This window comes from Ictidomys tridecemlineatus, chromosome 1 (genome assembly GCF_052094955.1).
Source record: "Ictidomys tridecemlineatus isolate mIctTri1 chromosome 1, mIctTri1.hap1, whole genome shotgun sequence".
Taxonomy (NCBI): domain Eukaryota; kingdom Metazoa; phylum Chordata; class Mammalia; order Rodentia; family Sciuridae; genus Ictidomys; species Ictidomys tridecemlineatus.
Genome location: NC_135477.1, coordinates 25,678,609 through 25,695,282, shown reverse-complemented (window position 1 = coordinate 25,695,282; position 16,674 = coordinate 25,678,609). Strand labels below are relative to the sequence as shown.

Genomic DNA, 16,674 nt, shown 5'->3' with positions numbered 1-16,674 from the left:
CACTTGGTTTTTTAAGCAACCTTTCTTGTTTGAGGTGTTTGCAGTTCATTCCTTTCTCCCCCGTTTGTCTGCTTTCATTGATAGGGTTGGGAGTAGTTGCCTTAAATGCATGAAAAAGGGACAATGTTAAAGAGGAGTGGAGCCAATAGAGCCAAATAAACTTAACACTGGAACATAAATGCAGGCTGTGAGGTGTGGGCAAAGGAGATTAAAGTTGGGTTACTACTTTAATATTGAGGTTTATGGAATACCCTATTGAAGAGAGAATCCCCTTAAGTTCCCAATTCTGTTTTTGTGGGGGCAGGAAGTTATGAAAGCTGTAGTGGGTAAAGATGGGAGATGCAATGACCTGATTTGTTAAACTGATAGCCTACTATATGCAGTATTGTTGGTAATTTAACTCAGCTATTTTATTTATTGATCTAATTATCCAGTGTCTTTGACAAGTCGTCAAATTATGAAAGACTAAAATAGTAAGGTTTAAAAAATGTGCAAATTTTGTATTATTTAGTTTTGGTATTGGGGTGAGCCCAGGAGCACTTTGTCACTGAGCTACATCCCTGGTTCTCTTTTATTTTTATTTATTTTTATTTTTATTTATTTTTTAAAGAGAGAGTGAGAGAGGAGAGGGAGAGAGAGAGAGAATTTTCTTTTTAATATTTATTTTTTAGTTCTCGGCGGACACAACATCTTTGTTGGTATGTGGTGCTGAGGATCGAACCCGGGCAGCACGCATGCCAGGCGAGCGCGCTACCGCTTGAGCCACATCCCCAGCCCCTTTTTTATTATTTTTAAATTTGATACAGGTCTTGCTAAGTTGCTGAGATTCTTGCTAAATTGCCGAGGCAGGCTTTGAACTTGCAATGCTTCTGTCTCAGGATTACAGGTGTGCACCACTGTGCCCAGCACATTTTGTATTTATAGTAAGGTTCATGAATAGGTAATATGGAAGAACCATTATGCTTGTATCAGTTCAACTTAATGATTCATGCACAGAAAATCTTTGTTGTAAAAGCCACCACTTATTTCTAAGAACATATTTTCTAGTAATAGAATGAGGTTTCTATTGTTTAAGTTGCAATATATCTCAAAACAACAATTTTTTTTTCCCCCAATGAACCCAACACTATTGATAGATATAGTCCCTTTGTTTTCATCTGGGTAGAATAGAATTTTCAAGTCAATTTTTTTTGCGGGGGGGGGGGGGAGTTCTTTTTAGCTGAACATAAATAACATTAGGATTTCTTTGTGTGTGTGTGGTGTGTGTGTGTGTGTGTGTGTGTGTGTGTGTACCAGAGATTGAACCCAGTGGTGCTTAACCAGTGAGCCACATCCCCCATCCTCAACCTTTTTTTATTCTTTAATTTAGAGACTTGGTCTCCTTGAGTTGCTTTAGGACCTCACTAAGTTGCTGCTGGCTCTGAACTAACAATCCTCCCTCATCCTCCTGAGCTGCTGGGATTACAGGTGTGTACTATCACACCTGGCTTCATTTTGACACAAAAGCATGGAATATAATTTGATCTAATTCAGTCTCCATTACTTCCCTTTTCTTTTTCCCTCCCAATTTACTTTCCTCTACTCTACTGAGTGACCTTTTGTAATTCTTCCAAAGTATGGAAAAATATTTGTGTCCAAGGTACGCCTTTTTTTTTTTAATTGGTGGTTTTAAAGGACAGTTATTTAGTTTAGCCCTTTCTTCTTCAAATGAGAAAGGGAAGAACTATTGTCTGTCATGAATACATAGTGAAGTGCACTGAAAAAATGGTTCAGTCATTCTTGACATTTCTTAAATCTTCCTTTGAGATTATGTTGGAAAGAGAAGAGATAGATAGTATTTGTAAATACTGCTCCCTTGTATCCAGAATTATGACCTTAAAAATTGAGTGCTTAGAAAATAAGACTAAGGGCTGGGGCTGGGGCTCAGTGGTAGAACGCCTGCCTCCCACGTGTGAGGCACTGAGTTGGATCCTCAGTACCACATAAAAATAAAATAAATAAAGATATTGTGTCCATCTACAACTAAAAAAAAATTTTTTTAAAGAAAGTAAGACCAAAAGGAAGGATATTAAGAATTAGTTGCTGTTGTTTTTAAGTATTGCTCTATAGTTTTAAAGCAAAAATATTGATGCGTATTTGCAGATAAACTCTGAGAACCCACTGTGTTGTCTGTGTGGAGGAGTTTTCAAAACTCATTCTTCTAGAAATTGATTTCTCATTGACTGATTTCTACAGGATAAGTGAAAACACTCTTTTCAGTCTTGTAAGAATAAGAAGAATGCATGAGTTTATTTTTATCTAAGGAATGAGACAAATATGCAATTTATGGAATCTCCTAAATCTAGTACTGTAAAACTGTACAAAATTTCTTCTTCCCCTCGTATGTTATTATAGAGGTACAACTATATAAAAGCCCAGAGACTGTGAGGCAGGCCTCCATTATAGTGATTAGCTTTATTACTTAAACTCCAGCTTTGTCTCATGAGCAAAAAAATCAATGTATTCATAGAACCATAGAATCTCAGCTTTGGAAGGGACATCACAGAATAATCTAGTAACATAAATTTCATAACACAGGAATCCTTTATAAAGTGTTAGTGGAGGTCATCCCGTCTGTACTTGATCACCAACATTACTAGAGAGCTGAACTTCTTGAGGCATTTCATTTTATTCTTTGTTGGTTCTATTGGAAAATTTTCCCTCAAGAAGGAATTAAACTTTATTCACTCACTAGTTCTAACTCTACCTTTTGTAGCAATATAGAGTGATTGTTCTCTTTTTCATGTACAGTTGGCCTTCCTTATCCTTGGGTTCCCCTTTTGGGGATACAGTTACAAATTTGAAATGTAGTTAAGCCTCTGATGATTACATGTGTACTGAACATGCACAGGCTTTTTTTCTTGTCTTTATTCCATAAACAATTATTTAATATTGAGCAATATTAAATATATTACTATAAATGGAATGCTAGTAACTATAAAATTATACTAAATTACACAAGATAGCAGAATGCATTTTGATGCATCATACAAAAATGGAGTGAATTACGTATTATAAGTAATCTAGAAATGGTTTAAAGTATATGGGAGGCTTTCTTTTATTTAGGTGCTTGTCTTAGTGTTGATAAACCAGTGTGAATCCTGGAAGAATAAATTTGATTTCCATTGTCTTAAAAAAGTATATGGGAGATAATGTAGGTTATATACAAATGCTATGCCATTTAATACAAGATACTTGACCATCTGAAGATTTTTATATCTGCTGGAGGGGGAGGGGGTTTGTTTCATAACCAATCTTCTGTGGAAATGGAGAGACAATTGTATTTATGTATCATGTTGCTTATATCTTATTACAGGTTAGGTGTTTCTGGTTCTGTTAGTATTTGTAAATATTTTCTTTGGAAAATATCAAGAATCATTCATGCTATTTTGTAACTTTCTTTTTTGGTTGATATCATTCTGAGTGTCTGTCCTTGTACATGTATCCCACCTTGACATTCTCCTTATTATAGTATGGCATGCATAACTAGAAATAGTGCCACAAAAAGTATACAGTAAGGGCTGGGGCTGTAGCTCAGTGGTAGAAGATTACATGAGACCCTGGTTTTCCATCCGTACAACTGTGCCCCTCCCTCCCCAAAAAAGAAAGTGTAATATGCTAGTGTGTAAAAATTATATGATAATATAGAACACAGTGTAGATAGATGCATTTTATTTGGAACATCATTTGGATAATGTAAGTTTTTAAAAAATATTTATTTTTTAGTTATAGGTGGACACAATATCTTTATTTTATTTTTAGGTGGTGCTGAGGATTGAACCCAGTGCCTCATGCATGCTAGGCAAGCTTGGCTCTACCTCTGGGCCACAACCCCAGCCCATGGATAATATAATTTAATACTGCACATATGTCTTTGATTTGGGTGATAGAAAATTTTCTAGAAACATAGCCTGTGTTTGTTTCCTGATTTTTTTTTTTTTTTGCCAAAAAGGCATAGGTAAGCACTTTGACAAATGACATGATGTAGTAGAATATCTTCGTGGTATAGGTATTTTAAACCTAGCTCCAGTTCCTGAAGATGGTGAACATCTGCTTAGAGGTATTGTAGAGCTCCACAATGCACTAATTGAATTACTCTTTTCTGGAGTTGCCGACTGCACTAATTGAATTAGAGAGAGAGAGAGAGAGAGAGAGAGAGAGAGAGAGAGAGAGGGAGGGAGGGAGAATGAGTGTGTGTGTGTGTGTGTGTGTGTGTAAAACAGATAATTCCAACCTTAACAGGAAAGATTGTGAGAGACATGACTGATGGTGTGTACTGTGCTGCTATCTAATGGCAGCCTATGGAACTACTACATGGTCTCTAGGGAGGAGAATGCAGTCATCTGATCTAGTATGACCTCAGTCTAACCCCATCCACAGTAGCTCAAATGGTCCTAGGGTACATTTTTGTGATTTTTAAATTGAAAAGGAAAGATTGTGATGAACTTCTTCATGAAAAATGATATGTTTTATTAAGCATAAAAGTTTTTAATGAAATATTAAGTACTAAGTTGCATACATTAAACCAAATTAAAATTTCTAATCTTTATTAGCTAAAAAATTAAAATTAATAATGGGTCATATTCTTTCTCATTGTGCCTTTAATGTAACATAAATGTAAAAAGAAATTGCATTTTTAAAATGTTTTAGCATTATACAAAGAATGAATTCTTAAATAGACCCTCTTTTTGGTTGACAGAAATTGAGGTCAATTTTAAAAGCATTTTGAGATTTTTTGTGTATTTAATTTTGCTTACATAAGATGAAAAATTATTATAGGAAAAAAATTTAATGATAAGAGTATCAGAGTAAGTTCTATCTCTGTTCTACTTAATAGTTGGAACTTTAATTTTACCACAAATTTGCACAAGTTTGAAAGCCTCCAAAATAAACTGGGTAAGTTTCTTCCCTTTTTTTTTTTTTAACAAAAAGAATCTCTTAATCACAATTTCTTTATTGGTGCATATTAATTATGCAGAATGGCAGATTTCATTGTATTGTATTGGTACCCGCCTATAACATTATTTGATTAATTTTACTCCTCAGTAACTCTCCTTACCTGCCTCTCCGCCCTCTCTGTTTTCTCCTCCACCTTGTTGGTCTCCTTTCTGCTTTCATGACATCCCCTTTTTTGTTTTGTTTTGTTTTTCTCCTTTTTCCACTGGCTTTTATATATGAGAGAAAACATACAATTCTGTCTTTATAAGTCTGGCTTATTCCACTTGACCTGGATGCTTTCTAGTTCTATCCATTTTCCTACAAATGACACAATTTTGTTCTTCTTTGTGGCTGAATAAAACTTCTTTTATTAATTCATCAATTGATGGGTACCTAGGTTGATTCTGTAACTTGGCTATTGTGAATTGTACTGTGATAAACTTGGGTGCACATATCTCTAAAGTATGCTGACTTTAATTCTTTTGAATAAATACCAAGGAATGGTATAGCTGGAACATAGATAGTTCTATTTTGAGTGTTAGTTACAATTTGTTGATTTTTAAAAACATATGAACATATAATTCTATATAATTTACTAAAAGCAAATACACCGAGGACAAATCACATGAACTATATTTTCTTTCATTTTAATTTTAGGCATTTTAACTTGCAAAATAGCCTTAACAGAAAAATACATATGTATATATATGTATGTATATATATATATGTTTGTGTATGTGTGTGTGTGTGTGTGTGTATAAAATACTTGATTTATAGAATGCATATACTATTACTTCAATAATAGAAAAGTGCTGTTGGTTGCCTGGCTGAGCATTTAAAATGATCTCTCTCAATTTTATTACATGAAAGAAACAAGTATAAAGTATAGAAGTTGTAATTTTTTGTGATCTTTACTATTTGAATATGCCAATATTTTTGGCTGAATTTATTTTTTATCGTAAGATTAAGCTTTTTAGGTCTCTTGTACAAATAGCTTTTATTAAAATTATATGCAAAAGGAAAAAAAATTATATACACTTTTTATATCAGCCTTAAGGACATATTACTGTTAGAAAATGCTTTTGACATCACATAGATCTGAAGCTTTGCAAATAACATGGCTTTTGAAAACTAACTACACCTCTATTCAATCATGTATAGAGTACCTTCTGTGTGTCAGGTACTACAAAGTATTGGGCATAAATTAAGATTCAGATACTATTCTCAAGTAGCTTTTAGTTATTTATTAGCCATTTTTGGAAAACTTTTGTATTAGTCACTATGCATATGATTTTGGGGGAAATAATATTATTAATTACTATTGATTTCATTTCCTAGAGATGTGGTTTAATAGCAACCCTAGGAAAGTAGTATATACCTGTGTTCATGTCACTTACAGCTCATCTCAACTGAAAAGACTGCTACACATATTTTAGAGTACTCTGTTTCTTAAATGGTTTTCCTTTCTACCTTTACACTTCCAAAGGAGCAGTGATGATTCTGATACCTCTACATGTAGATTAAAGAAGGGTGAGTAACATCTGTTACAATGCCTCCTATTGGTAGATCATAGATTTTTTTTCAATCCTTGTTTCCCCAAGTAGTGCCTACTTGTGGTTTGGGGCTTCTTCTAAGGCTGTCAGTGGGAAAGAGTCTATTGCATACAAGGTATAAAATACTTCTTTAAACAGTCTATTTCTAGAACCTAAATTGTCCTGGGACTAGCTCTTGATATAAAAATTCATAGAAACCTGTTTTTCTCAGAGTGTGGTAACTCCTTGCCATAGTGCTGTAGTGTTAAAATTCACATTGGCCAGGTTGTTCTGTAAATTAAACACTGACAGCTACCCTCAGGGGAACAGCCAATGTATTTATGATGATGTGCTGATTACACAAAATACACTGCAAGCAGAAAACAGCTGCAGAGAACAAACCTCTTAAAAAGAATACAATTACAAATAGCACCCTCAGTATTTCTAGTGGTGAGTGTATAATACAGCATGCTAATGTAGGTTTCTTACTTAGTCTGCCTGAAAACAAAAAAATCTGAAGAAGATAAGTTAAATTATGGTTGAATGCACAACATAGCAGTGAACAAATTTCCTTTCTGAAGAACATGGCTAGAAGTACACAGATTTCAGACGTGGAGTAGTCTCAAGCTCCCCCCCCCCCACTTTTCTTAGTAGGTTTTATTAGTGTTTTTCTCATATATAGAAGGGCATGGCCTTGAGGTGATAAGGGTTCTAGACACTTGAAGGATATTTCACGATGAATTGGGCAGGAGGGTATCTAAATTGTGGTTAAAATTTTCTGGTAGAAACTCGATATTTTACGGTTTCAATATCAACATTTCATTTGAAGATACAGCTCTATATTTTCAGCATTATTAATAGCTTTGAAGATGTTTGCCCTTGGAATTAAAAAAGAAGTCTTGACTCTGTATTTGTGGTTAAGGTTTTTGTGATTTCTTAGGTTCTGTTTTTCAGAAGTATGGTGGTTTAGAACTGGAATGGCAGGATGAAGCTTTATTTTTAGGAGAATTTACCCTCAAGAATATTCCTTTTATACCTGCGTGTTACTGGTCAAATGCATATAGGTTAGAAAAGAAAAAGATTTTAGTTTTCCCTGTTTGAATTTCTCTCTGTTAGAGCTAAGAGTCAGTATCTATAAAATATGTCTCAACTACTGAGCATGCTAGCTTCTGTTTAAATCAGTAGAAAATATGTTGATCTTCCATGACATAAATTTACTCAAGCCAACTGTAAGGTATAGCGGAAGGACATAGTGATTGGAAACAGTTCACTTCACCCGCCTGAAACTAAGAATCAACTCTTCAGTATATGGATCACTGGCATGTAATAATCGACTATTATTGGTCTGTCTGTTGGTCCCTTTTTAAATCAGTTTGGAACCTCCTGGAGTTATTTTCTTGCTCTGCTGACATCAATCCCATGTGGCAGAGGAGTTGTATATAATCGCTTTGGTTTAATCAATAGAATAATTGATAAACCAGATAAGATTTAAACTGATTATAGCCCCAGCAGAATTCCCCAGAGGCCTTGGACTCTCTTAATTTTGACATGTGTGTTGTGTACCCTGAGGATGAAGTGCAGTTTGAATTATCTGTTTTTATTTGCTTAATGACGGGGAGGGTGTTAAAGTCAAATGTTTAATTAACCCAGCAATGGGCTGCGTTGTCACTTACACACAGCTGATTGAGATATCTCATGGAGAATACTGAATAGGAATGATAATGTGGCACTGGGACGGAAGATTGCTTTTTCAGTCCATTTGCTGGGTCACTGCTTTGAATGTCTTATTGGATGAAAGGCATTCAGCCTGGAGAAAAAATTCAGCATTTAAGTACATTTTGTTCTCCTCTCCCCCTCTAACCCCTCCCTGCCCAGAAGTTAACTAAAACAGATATGTTCTAGGTTTAATAAGCCATTCATGTACTAGTAAGAAATCAAAGTAGTTGGTAGCCTCAAGCTACATAATTTCCTGTGGAACCGGAAAAATCTACTAACCTCCAAGGTATTCTAAATGTGAACTCCTTTGTCCCTCACATCCCCGTCCCTTGCCATTATTGTAGGCTGTGCTGGGTTGCTTGTCTCTTGCCTCTTTCTGTAGTGTTTGCTGGATGAGCAGTTACCTCTAGGGCCATAGGCGAAAAACCTTTTCCCCTTAAAGAAGCAAATTCTCTAGTACATTTTAGTTATTTCATGCAGCTGGCTGCTATTTGGTTATATTATCTAATCAAATAATGTAGTGAGACTGTTGAACTAAACTATTCAAAGAAATGAAAATTTGAAGTGAAAGTCTTGCTCCTTTTCCTACTGCTATTATATAAACAGTTGGTGCCATGTATATTTCAGCTTGTTGAGAGGCAGTTTGCTTTGTATATGGACTGAAGAACTAGACCAGGATAGCCCTCACTATCAAAAATGTAGTCCAGGCAATTGAAGTTTTAATGACTTGGTGCCCACAAAAAACGAAAACACAGAACCCTGACTAGATTTATAATCAAATGTAAAATTCTTTGAAGTCATATGAACAAAACTTTTAAAAAATTATTGTGACTTTTCCTTTCCTATAGATCTTGGTTTATTTCTTCTGTCTCACAAAGATCTAACTAGGAATTTACTAATTTTTTTTCTTGGCTTTAGTCATGTGATTTGTATTCCAGAGAGCACAATAGGGGAAAGGATACAAGATTGATTTTTTATGTGTGTCCTCTTGAAAGCATAGTCTGGGGCATGACTACTGGGGTGGGGGTGGGGGTTACAAAGCAATAGCAGCATGCAGCTAGTTTTCAGGCGCAGGTTGGACTTTGCAGGTCAAGGCAGACCAGACGAGTAGCTTATCTTGAGGGACGCAAGTAATAGACCAAATATAGAGCAGCTATTTCAGGAATCATGTAGGTCATTTAATTATCCATTATGATTGAGTGGCTAATGCTCTTTTGGCAATTACATGACCTCTGTTATTCTTGAAAACTTTCCAGGCCCTTGTGAGTCGAATGACCCACCAGTCAGTGCTCTCAGACTTCATTCCACACAGAAGAAAAGGAGATGTTGGGAACCACTGGCATTTGGAAAAGACTCTACTTTCTTTACTGACCACTACCCAGATTGTCCTTTGTACAGCTGTCAGTTATAGGCAACTGATTTTGAAGTCAATCATTTCTTCTTTTGCCTGTAGAAGCAAAAGATTTCCACAAGTGAGAATTTTGGCAGGAAAACCAATTCCAAAGTTGGCTATTACAAAATTTACAATTTTTGTACTACAAGAACAAATACTATGGTATTAAAATTAATGTTTGATATCTTTCAAACCAGTCATCCATTATCAAACTCTGAAGTTAATGAAACAATTTTTCAATCCCATAAAACAATAAAATGCTGTTGATGATAGCTAATAACAGATTTTTTTAAAGAGAGAGAGAGAGAGAGAGAATTTTTTAATATTTATTTATTTATTTATTTTTAGTTTTCGGTGGACACAACATCTTTATTCTATTTTTATGTGGTTCCTGAGGATTGAACCCAGTGCCTTGTGCATGCTAGGCGAGCACACTACCGCTTGAGCCACATCCTCAGCCCCCTAATAACAGATTTTGTTAAAAGATTATGGATTAAAATTGGCACATTGATAAATTTTAACATTTAAATTTCAGTTCTAAAGTGATTATTAAATTAAATTAAATGGCCATATTAAGGTGCTGATCAAAGGCAGAATAACTCAGAAGCATTTGAATTAATGTTTCTCATTTATCTTTCTTTAATCAACAAAGGATCATTAATATTTTCAAATAATTTTTATTCCTCCTGATAGAACTTGCTTTTGATAATTGTGGTGGATTATATGATAATTCAGAGAAAGAAGATTCCTTGTGATTCTTTAGATTGAAGACAGCTATGGTTTGGAAAGTAATGATAGCATAATCTAATTGTAGAATGTCAGAAATGCAAACAAAATTTTGCATAGTTAGCAAAATGGGAAATTAGAAGTATATAGCCATTCTCTAGCATTCCATTAATATGAGACTATAGGCTTAAGAAAAATAATTTTATTTGAACAAATAAACAAACATATCCTCTAAGTAGAAATCATTTATAGTAGGGGAAAACATCCATTCAATTGGAGAAAAAGAAAAATCTTTTAAAATCTCTTACCCATCAAATATCATTGTTTTAAACAACAATGAAATTCTACAAGATTGTTTATCCCCAGGGCAGTAAAATTAGCCCATCTTCCCAAATAAATCTATCAAACTGTTTCTGGTAAAATTCCAAGTTAATCTGATTTGGTCTTATTTTCATTTTGTTGCTTGATAAGATTAACAAATGAAATATTGAAGACATGAATCTGTGTATATGACCTTTGACTCCTTGGAAATAGAAGTCTTCTCACTTAAATTTTAAATCTTTTAGGCCAGTACTACCTTGGTGTATGGTTACTTAGAGACCTATGAAGAATGTAGTCAAAGTGAGTTATGTTAGTTTTCTGTTTTTTGGGGTTTTTTTTAAAGTTTTTTCCCCCTCATTCTAGGTTTGTTTTTTTTTTTTTTAATTTTTGTAGTGGAAATGAGCAGAAAATGAGAAAATAGGATTTACAGTAAAAGCAAAAGTCATAAATTAAACTCAAGAATCCTTACTATCTAGTTAGTCTGCTTAGTATTTTAAGAGGAAAACTAGGCAGAAAAATTGGGGTTTGTGTGTGTGTGTTCATTAAAGCATCACTTCAAGACATATTGGGCCATGTGTTTCAACCTTGGGAACCTAAAATTTGTAAGAATTGGTAAAGGGAATGGTATTTGTAATAATATTAAAGATCTGAAAAGACAATAAGATTATAATTAGTGGAAAAAGGCTACAGGATAATAACAAGACACTAGAATAATACTTTGTTAATAATACAGGAAAAAAATAATGATTAAATAAGGGACAGTTTACAATAGAAATATAAACCTAAACAACAAATCTTAACCTAGCCCAGTCTGATTTTCAGAAATGTACTTAATTGTTTTATTTTTATTCTAAAATGATAGACATTAGAAAATATTACAGCTTATCAAGTTAAAGAAACTTGATTTTCTTTCAAGATATTATTGAATTGTAATAAAATGGTAATACCAAAGTGAGGTAGATATCTAAGGTGAAGAAATCATTTAGGGGGAAAAAAAAAACCCTCAGGAACAATGATGACAGGAGAAACAATTCATTAGGGGGAAAACAAAGATTTTGGCACATATCCTAAGGGTTCTATAGTTCTCAAGCCGATTTTGAGAAATCTGAAAGATCTACATAATGCAGATGTCTTTGAGTTACGAAAATAACCAGATGTCCTTATTAGTAGAAGCAAATGTTTTCCTCTTAATTCACAGAGAACTATATCAGGAACCCTGGATGAAATATTTTCTAGACTGGGCAGCAAAGAAAATTGTGGCATCAAAGGATCTTTTTTAAATATATAATCATGACATCTTGAAGGGGGAAAACATTCTTGATGTTCATATAAATAGATGTGGTTTGGTGACTGCATCATCATGTAAAGCCAGAATAAAATGTTAAATAAATAAATAAATAATACATGTCATAAAATGTAAAAAAAAAAAAAAAAAGTTTGACCATAGCTGAAAGAATACATTAGAAGTTTTTTATTTTTAAATCAAGTATTTAGAGCTAAAACCTTTAGAGTTTCAATGGACTATTGCTTCTGATGCGGAGCATATTAACATAATTACAAACACTTTTATATACTCAGAGTCATTCTAAATTGTTGTTCAAATCTTTGATTAAGAAGTCACAAAGCTGAATATGTTCAGACAGCTGTGCAATCTCTCCTCTTCACAAAACACAGATAACGGTTTTAACTCTTTTAGTGGGATTCCTATATTTACTGTTGCAAATTCACCTTTCTCTTACAGGTAGACTTTAATGGAAAAATATTAAAATGTTGTATTTTGATTTTTTTTTTATGACTTGAAATTAACAAAAGCAATACTGCTTTTACCCCTGCCTTGTCATGCCCAAGCCTTGTCACTCCCTAGCCTTGTCATTCCCTGGTGCAGTTCATCTTTTCTGTCCTTCTTATCAGAGCATCTCAGTGCTTAGTTGAGCTTGTTTATCTTAAAAGAGCAGGAGGCAGGCTTTTAGGGAGTAAGCTTCATGTTCCAGTATAACAGGCACCAATGCTGTTTGACTTGAAAAACATTTGATCTCTTACATTAACAGCCCATGTCACTGTAATAGGGACTACAGCTGGGCTGTTGTTCAGTTTTCTATTATTTTAGCTTTAAAATAACTGTTAGTGCTGCTTCAAAATCTTCGTGTATAAAATTGTGTATTGGCTGTACCCCCAGGACTCGTAAGTAAACAAGGTGATATGTGTGGCCAGAGGGAGGATATTTTTTGTTTTTGTTTTAAATAATAACTGTCCCTATTTAAAGATGGTTTTTGTCTGATTCCTGAGGTGTACTGCATGACTTTGCTTGTATAAATTTACAGACCTAGTAATATCTTAAAGCAGGTTTCATTTGTTATTAATGTATGTGATCAGTAACTATTAATTATGAATTTTCCTTGTCTTAATAATGAAGTATTTGGGTTTTGTGAAGCTTATCTTCGAAGATCCTGCACAGTTTCCCTAAGTAAACAGTTTGTACAATAGTTATTGAATATGGGCAAGCAACAATTTAAGGGGTATGTTTGTTGGACTTAAAATATTAATTGCTTTATTTAAAAATATTTATTTGGTAATTTCTGTATTGGGAATAATTTAGCAGTTAAATCAGGTAGCAGTATTAAAAGAACAAAAATAAGATTGGTAAGATCCAGCTGATGTTTTCTTTCTCTTTTAGAGTATCTCTTCTTTTAATGGTGGAATGGCAGCTTGTTATAGGAGTATTGGGATGATAATTTTAATCCTTCCTTTCTTCATTCCTCTATTTTCAAGAATATAATTTGTTCTCCCATTCTTATTGTTTTCTGATATGTTATAGCGCTACCAGGCTACCCAATAATACTTTCTTCTAATTTAAACTAAAATATATACATCAGCTAGCACAAGCATAATTGGTTGAAAGGCAGCCATCTATCTAGGGAGTTCTTCTAAATACTGAATGTGTCATGTACTTTGACATGACATATCTGTAATATCTCTGAATACAGAAAGCACTTTCTGTGTTAGCTGTAGGTGTTAAAGCAGTAGTGTGTTTTAAGAATGTGTGCTGTGCAAATTCTGGCTCATGAGGTAATGACAAGTGTTTGCCTGCATAGACAATATATTTTTCCCCTTGAGGTCCCCACACACCTAGCTTCCCTCAAGCTCATCATCTCTGTCAGGTTAATCAATAGGCACCGTATGGCAGAGGGTCAGTAATCAGTGTCATCGTGCCTTTAAATCGTGTTGAAAATTTGCTTAAAGCCTGGGCCAATTAACATCGAGATGATGAATGGATGGGAAGATGGGAAGAGCCTGCCGCTCAGGGGCTTTGTGAGGAGGAGATGCTCAGCTGTTGAGCAGCAGACACCAGCGAGTAAAATCAGCCATTCATGTGAGCTCAGTCCACCCACTCTTAATGATAATGTCAATCTAGCAAAATATATACACATTGGAGTTGTCACGAGTTCATAAATCAAAGGAGTTTGTCAAAGGCATTCAGATTAACGAGGCAGCAGCAATAACAAGTCAAATTTGCATAGAGAATTGCTCGAATCTCAGTAAATTATGATCCTGTTTTTCATTTGATTATTTGCTAATGTCTCAAGAGGGAGAATGATTATATTAGCATGCAAAATCTACTCTAGAAGTAGAAATCTGAGGTATAGAAGACCAGCACACTATGACAATTAATCAGTTTCTGCATACTAGCATAAATGCACAAGGCCCAGAAATGAACTTCTTTTTTATTATTATTTCTCCTTGCTACTGATCCAAATGGTTCAGCTTGACAGAGACTTTATATTGCTTTAACAGTGTTCTGAATTGTGCCTGCAGGCAAGACATAGTTATGCAGCTATAACCAACCTATCCATCTGCCAACCAGATTGGAATTCTCCTATCCAAGGCTTCCATTAACCCCCACTGACAGCTCCAAACAGGATTAAGAATTTGGAAGCATAAAAAATAGTTGTTCTTTGCGAATATACACAGTCCCTTTGCATTTTGAGAAAGGCTGCATCTGTAGTGTTTTATAATTAGTGTTGGACAATGTAGCAGGGGGAGAAATCGACTTGGCAGTTTTTTACTTCTGTCTCAGGGAGTAAAGCAATACTAATGGAAGTCCTGTTTGGTTTCTCCAGTGAGGGCTTTCCATTCTGTCTGGTTCCTAGCACTGTACAAGGATTAGTATATCACTAGAAATTAGCACTCCTTGAAAGCTTTTACTGGTGGATCTGTTGAAGTTTAGCAGTATATAGGGAGGCTTTGATGTGGCTGTGGTTTAATAGAGTATGTCAAATGATAAACGTGCCAGAGAAGTAGTGTGCATGAAAACATGCAGAGAATATTACCTTATGAGGACACTTTAGATTTTCCTCCAAACTAGTCCTTTAATAGGATTTTTCAGTCAGCTTCTGAACTTAAATGATCTAAATTTTCCCATTGTATTCTAGAAGGATTAATTAAAATTGTTTAGATGCGTGTGTGCACACACATACACACGGTGTACACACACCCACTTTCATTGAAGAGTTTGAATGATTTTATTCAGGTAGCTAAATTACCTTTTAACCTTGTAAAGGAATAATGTTACTATTTTTGAATATTGCAAATCATGTGTATTTGGAGGCAGTAATTGGCTCCAAGTCTCATAACAAGTTGAGAAAAGCATTATTCTGATTATTAACTTATCAGTAAAGCTCACTATATCGTGTTTGCAACTAGTTGGTAGAAATTAGTCCCAAGATTTTTTTTTCTTGCCATTCTATATGATGATGAGCAATTGATTCCATTTTAAAAATGAGTTCAAAATCAGGGTTATAATTATCTGCTTTACTAAAATGATAAGATTATCCCAGTCACAGAATTCTTTGCATTCTCCCAGTGAAGAATGGCATAGGTGGAAAATGTTACTTCTAGATGTCTATTTAAACAGGTTCAGACTCTGTTATACCATCCAACCTTGAACAAGATGCTCACTGCAAGATTATTATAAGTCATTATGAGTGGCTTGACTTTTCATCACTGGGTAAATTAGGTTTTCATTTGATTATATAATCAACTCTTAATTATCCATATTATCAGGAATTGTGTATTCAAATAGAACTGAAAATAGTTAAATAAGCCATTAGACTAGATCTTGGAGAATATTCCCCCAGCTATTACTCTGCTTTTTATTGCCATCCACACATCTTTATTTCTTCTTATGTGCCCAAAACAACCCCCTAAGCCCCCACCCAAAATTCTGAAAAGTTAGATTGCTTTGGTTATCCACAGATCTTTTCCTACTTAATCAAGGACTGGCAAGCTTTTTCTATAAAGAGTCAGTGGACTGTAGGATATCTGTTGTGAGCACTGGGCTATTGTAGTATGAAAGCAGCCATAGACAAAAGGTAAATGAATGGGTGTGGCTGTGTGCCAAGAAAACTTCATTTGCAAAAATATGCCACAGGCTAGAGCTTGCTAACTTCTGCTTTAAATGATCACACTGGCACTATAAGTAGTAGGACAGTAGGACTGTAATTGGGCAATCACTGAAATTTCTCTGCTATGAAAAGCATTTTTAAGTTAACTGGACTGTGGTATAAGGTTTGAATTATTTATTGAGCATCTGTTGTCTGTATATGATGTAATGTATTGGCAGGAAGAGGGAGCTATAAGACTTTTACAAATAAGTTTTCATTCTTATTAATTAGTTGAGTTATGTTGCAAAAATGTATACAACTAATGCCAAATTGTATAGAATAAGGTGGAGTGATTGGTTTCTTAGGAAAAATAAGACTGTTGAACCTCATTTTAACATTATAAATAATCATCAATTGAACTCAACTAGAATTAAGGATCCTTCTCCTCTGAAAGTTTCAAAAGCCTATCACATGTTTGTGAGACGTAACTATGGCAGAAATATATGTTAAGAGAAATAACTTTGTATGATGTGGCAGAAAATTCTGGAAGGTCCTGAAAACCAGGCCTAGAAGTAAGTATTTAATTTCAAGGAAACAAAGAAAGAAGTCATTAAAAAATTTTTCTGGG

The 16,674-nt window shown here is 34.4% G+C and overlaps 1 protein-coding gene across 19 annotated transcripts in view; it reads left to right on the top strand.

Annotated features, from left to right (window-relative positions):
• Positions 1-16,674, top strand: part of Btrc (beta-transducin repeat containing E3 ubiquitin protein ligase) — a 209,015-nt gene that overhangs the window by 106,991 nt on the left and 85,350 nt on the right. For 3 of the 19 annotated variants that reach the window (XM_021731886.3, XM_078023434.1, XM_021731888.3), the window contains exon 4: positions 6,464-6,507. The exons of 13 other annotated variants lie outside the window; for them this stretch is intronic. The gene's annotated coding sequence lies outside the window, so the exon portion shown is untranslated. Of the gene's footprint in view, positions 1-4,876; positions 4,936-6,463; positions 6,508-12,701; positions 12,847-16,674 lie in introns of those variants that run through there. 3 more of the 19 variants (XM_078023480.1, XM_078023564.1, XM_078023755.1) reach the window with 3 other exon arrangements.